This window comes from Cicer arietinum, chromosome 3 (genome assembly GCF_000331145.2).
Source record: "Cicer arietinum cultivar CDC Frontier isolate Library 1 chromosome 3, Cicar.CDCFrontier_v2.0, whole genome shotgun sequence".
Classification (NCBI taxonomy): domain Eukaryota; kingdom Viridiplantae; phylum Streptophyta; class Magnoliopsida; order Fabales; family Fabaceae; genus Cicer; species Cicer arietinum.
The window spans coordinates 49,902,887-49,908,803 of record NC_021162.2 but is presented as its reverse complement, the minus strand read 5'-3'; the positions used below and the strand labels follow the sequence as shown (position 1 = coordinate 49,908,803).

Here is a 5,917-nt window from a genome sequence, read left to right as displayed (position 1 = left end):
TTCCTGCTACTGATTCAGTGAGAAAAAAGAACACAATTTTTCAGTTCAACAAAATTGAAACACCTAAAGAATACACAAGTGACAATGTAATTGGAGAATTGTCACAAGCTAAGCTACAAGAGTTATTACTGTTTAATTTTGAGAAGCTTGCAATTGCCACAAATAACTTCCATTCATGTAACCAACTTGGTCAGGGAGGTTTTGGTCTGGTATACAAGGTATGTTAAATCGAGCAAAGTTAATCATGTTTGAAGTCGTTAGTTGTTTAACTTTTTTCTTTCTGATATTGTATTTATAGGGAATACTGCAGGATGGTAAGGAAATAGCCGTTAAAAGACTTTCAAGATCATCGGGACAAGGACTAGAAGAATTCATAAATGAAGTAGTAGTGCTTTCTAAGCTTCAGCATCGCAATCTTGTACGCCTTTTAGGTTGTTGTATTGAAGGAGATGAAAAGATGTTGATGTATGAGTTCATGCCAAATAGAAGTTTGGATGCATATGTGTTTGGTTAGTTCTTTTGATGGCCTCAATGAGCCTTTCATAATTTACTTTATCAATCATGTGTAGTTTTATTTTAACAATAGTTTCACTTCTAGTGACTTTTCATGAAACTTTTTAACATTGAGTTTTGTAGAAAGCATTCTTGACAGAAGATTTATATGCATATTCAGATATGTTCAAAATAATATGTTGTGACGCTTTTAATCTTTATAGATCCATCAAGAAATAAACTTCTAGATTGGGAAAAACGCTTCAACATAATAGAAGGAATAGCTCGTGGATTACTTTATCTACATAGAGATTCTAGGCTAAAAATCATACATAGAGATTTGAAGGCAAGTAATATTTTGCTAGACGAGGAGCTGAATCCAAAAATATCAGACTTTGGTATGGCCAGAATCTTCGGAGGGAGTGAAAATCATGCCAATACACAAAGGATTGTCGGAACATAGTAAGTGTACCTTCTTGTTCGTCTAATGTTTGAGCAACATACTTGAAGTGTCGATTGTTAAATTTTAATTTCAATGCAGTGGTTATATGGCTCCAGAGTATGCAATGCAAGGAGTATTTTCAGATAAATCAGATGTTTTCAGCTTTGGAGTTCTGCTTATAGAGATTGTTAGTGGAAGACGAAACTCAAGCTTTTACGAAAGCGAAAATGCTCTTACACTCTTGGGATTCGTAAGCCTATAAAAGTAGATATATTAATATCGAAACGTATGATAGAATTTATGTAGAATTTTTCTGATAAAACTTGAATTCAACTTTTGTTTCGATTTAGGCATGGAATCAATGGAGGGAAGACAATATTTCAACTTTAATAGAACCAGAAATATATGATCAAAGTCATCATAGGAATATTTTGAGATGCATACATATAGGACTTCTATGTGTACAAGAATCAGCAATAGATAGACCTACTATGGCTGTAGTAATTTCTATGCTTAACAGTGAAACCATGGACCTTCCTCCTGCAAGGGAACCTGCATTCCTCCTGAGGCAGAATATGTTCAATACAATCTCTTCTGAAGAAATAGATGAATTGTGTTCCAATAATGTTGTATGACAGATCTTCATGGAAGATAGGAAATTGAAGCTTTGTGTAAATGATTCATATTCATTATTGATATTGCTTGAACTATGTATATTTATAATAGACATAACAGAATTCTTTGATTCATGCTGTCTCATCTAGTATGACCAACACTTTTTTTTATAAAAAAAGTTCAAATGAATTGGATTCTGAAGGCTCACCAGAGTCCGTGCATGCCTCAAGATTCATAGAGCGCCGATAGATGTGATGTACTTACAAATTATTTATCAATTAAGTCCTTGTCCTGAACTCACGCCTTTGTGGGATATGAGTCAACTTATTGTCAACTGAACCAATTTTGTTAGTATGAAAAAGACTTTTGTTATTGATGTTATTGGAACTATATGGAAGCCATGACACTCTCATTAAAAGATTGAATTCTATCAAGGGAGCTCCTTTTGAGTAGGAGTTGCTCTAGAAAATAGAGAGAGAACAGTGTAAACGTTGCAGCAATTATGCACGTGTGTCCACAAATACATGTGATAGGAAAGACACAAAGTGATTCTAATAGGGATAATAAACTTACACACTTTTAAGGCAATGTAAGTACTCTTTGCAGCATACAGTTTGTTGGATTCAAAAGCATTTCCATGACATTATCTGCCAAATGGTATTAAATAAAAAAACAATATGGAAATCTTCACTGTGGTATCAGCAACAACAAGGGAGCATTACAAAACCTATGCGGTTTTGGCGCTAAAAGTTACAATGATGTTCAAGAGTCTTTAGATCATGTGTAAACATTTTAAAGTAAAAATATGTTTATGATCCTTTAAAGTTTAGGTTAGTTTTCTAATAGATACAGTAGGTTTTTATTATTTTTTTCTTTTAATAGTAGTTTTTGATCAATCGTGTATGACATAATTTATTTTATTTTATTGAATATTTTGTTAAATATTTAAAAAATATATTTATAATAATACTTATCATAATGATGCGATTTAATTATTTTTGGAAAATAAAAACAATAAAGATATAAACTAGAAATAAATTGATATAATTTAGGAAGGTGCATGTTGAAATAGTCTTGATGATAACAACAACTTTCTTAACTCTACAAAATAAATCGGCTCCCTTCCATTTACACTCTCTCAGTATTCATCCTTACCTTTACCGTTGGGATAAAGAAGAAAAAAAAATGTATATAATTAATAGCTGCTGTAGGTTAGAAAAAGAAAAGGAATATTGAATCCTAAATAATGTGCAAGAGAGAGGAAAGAAACATTGATGCAGTCACAATGAGAAAAAGAACAAAAATTAGTTCCAGTGGTATATGGTGTTGTGCAAGGAACTTTCTCCGACTTCGTTCAAATTTTAGTAGGTTATCTCTACCTTTGAATTTGACTTATTAATATTTTTACTTTCTTTCTCTGATTCAATTTGATAAAATCTTTAATTTTGAAACGATGATTGTTGATACAAAATTAACATTTGTAAATTAAAATATTAATTTTTATGTTAAAGTTGTTACTGGTCAAAAGACTAATTTTTAGTAAATGGCTTTATGATGATGGACAATTTTGAAAATGATTATTATTATTATTATTATTATTATTATTATTATTATTATTATTATTATTATTATTATTATTATTATTATTATTATTATTATTATTATTGTGTAAGAAATCATTTTTTTAGTTTTAAAAGCAAAATTGTGATATAAAATTTATTTTTGTAGAAGTGTTCTTGATTTTCTTATGATATTGAAATAAAAACCTAGTTTGATTAGAGAAAATGTTTATCTATGATAAAAATTAATTTTCATCCAGTAAAAGTCGTTATAAAGACTAGATTGTGTTTTAATCAACAGAAGTAGTTGCTAACTAAAAACTAAATTTTTATTTGGTTAAAAATTTTTGTTATAATAGTTTGAGTGTTGAAGAAATTTTAGAAACTTTATTGATGTTAAAAATAACAATGTTTTCAGAAATAATAAATAGGTTGAAAGTTGTTATAATTATTTTTTTTAGAATGTGTTGTGATTTTTATGAGACAATTGTGTGGATGTTGTGTTGATTTATAAAATTAAAATAATTTTATGATAGAATTGTTAATTTGTTTGTAATAATTAAAATGAATTTTGTGTTGAAGTGTCGTTAAATTTTATTATTAAATTTTCGGAAGTGAGCTAAGGAAGTCTTAGGGGTCATTGATACTTGTTGTATTAGAATTTTGGTCCAAAAAAAATATTTGAAAAATGACATTTTTTCTTTATTTTATTTTATTTTATTTTATTTTATTGGATTTGCAATGAGACACTAAATATAAACTCAAAATCTCTTTTTATTGTTACTTGTTTGTGTGTTTGCTAATTTGAGAGAATTTATATCTTTTAAAAATATAAAAAGAATAGCGTGTCTTAAAACCTTAAGCCAACACCAAACCTTGAATAGGAATTAAGGATAAAATGAGTTGTGACACTAAGTGAGTAGTATACTAATTTGTGAAGATGTAACATTTTAGAGCAAAGACTGCTACGTAGGAGCCTTAATAACGACACTCATAACGGTAAGAGCATCACTCCATTCATTTTCCTACGTGCATTATATGTGATATAAATGTATTGTGATATTGTGTATTGGTTCTGTTTGTGTGTTATCTTCAAAATAAATGTTATATGATATATTGTTATAATGATTGTGTTTGACATGTTCAAATTGTGGAAAATAAACGTTATATGATATGTTGTTATAATGGTTGTGCTTGACATGTTGTAGTTATTCAAGGTGATGACTTTGTGTCTAAACCAGGTTGGTTTAGGACAAGATTGAACGATTTTGAACGCTCTAGTTGAGTGATCTATTTTGTTACTAACTAAGGTGACTACATTTATGCATGCATTGGTGGCCTGAACCTAGTTACAAGTATAAGACGACACTTCATTGCAAAGGCAACATGATTCAGAAAAATACTCAACGGGTACTGAACATAAAAATCTGAAGAGCATTTGTCCAATGGTGGGACAAGTCCAACAGGGGGCATTGTCCAATGGAATCATGCATTGACATATAGTCTAACAAATAGGATTTGTGCATTTTAATTTATTTGTACCTTTGGTACTTTGTGATTTTAACTATTAAATGAAGTATATGATTTATTTATATTTTTTTTATAACAACTATATATGTATGTTTATTTGTTCTATGTTTGTTAGTTATTTGGAGATAAACTTACATTTGACAGGACGTCGCATATAGTGTTACTTGAGCGAATAATGTCACATTCAACCTGGTAGGAGAAATGTGAGGAAGTACAATAACATACAGTTGGAGGCTCCGAGATACTTTTGTACTGGTGTTAGGCTTGTTGGGTGAGTTTTTCACAAGCATCCAAAGTTATGACCAATTAGGATTTATTTTTGGGTAGTAAAACTCTAGGAGTTTCTTTTGTTTAACGTATTAGCTTTATTTTGTAATTGTGAATACTCTGATTCATTATTTTTGAAATACAATTGAAAAATTTATTAATTGATTTTAAAGTAAATGAGTATTTAAGATGATTTTATAAATAAAAAATGAATATGTATCTTTACGTTTAGAATTTCGTTAGTTAATGTCTCAAAAAAGTGGGATGTTATAATTTTCGTAATTCAATTAAAATAGGCAGACCAAAAGCACAATTAAGCCTAAATTTTTATATATAAGATATAAACATAATCAAGTTACATATTTTATTTTTGGCTTAACTGTAGTTTTGGTCCCCCTATTTTAGCTGAATCGCAAAAGTAGTCTCCTCATTTTATTTCTCCCCACTTTTGGTCCCCAAACAGAATTTTGGTCCCCAAACAGAATTTTGGTCCAAAACTTGATGAAGTTTCATTTTTTCAAGTCACACCACATCATTTATAATCATAGATTTCAGGTACAATTGTTGCACCACGAGAGTTTAAGGCATGGTATGACTTAAATAAACGCAAAATAATGAAACTTCATCAAGTTTTAGACTAAAATTTTATTTGGGGACAAAAACTAGAGAGAAATAAAATGGAGGGACTACTTTTGCGATTCAGCTAAAATAGAGGGATAAAAACTGCAATTAAGCTTTTATTTTTTTATAATAAAAATAATTGATTGAGTTGACCATATTTTTAAAAGGAAAATGTTCCTTAAAATTCACATCAACCTATCTTTTATATATAAGATAAGATGTGACATATTAGGTTAAGATATTTTTAAGGGTATTGGTTGACCTAAATTTTTAAAAGTAATAAAAATATTTATAAGCTATTTTATTATTTTTTAGAAATGTATATAGAATGAAATGGTGTGTTAAGATATAAATATTGCAGGTCCAATATACTTGTATTCATCTGGGAGTA

The 5,917-nt window shown here is 29.2% G+C and overlaps 1 pseudogene; it reads left to right on the top strand.

Moving 5' to 3' along the window:
- The window catches only part of LOC101512173 (G-type lectin S-receptor-like serine/threonine-protein kinase At1g11330), a 4,355-nt pseudogene extending 2,674 nt beyond the window's left edge, over nt 1-1,681 (top strand).
- Nucleotides 1,682-5,917: the final 4,236 nt, after the last annotated feature.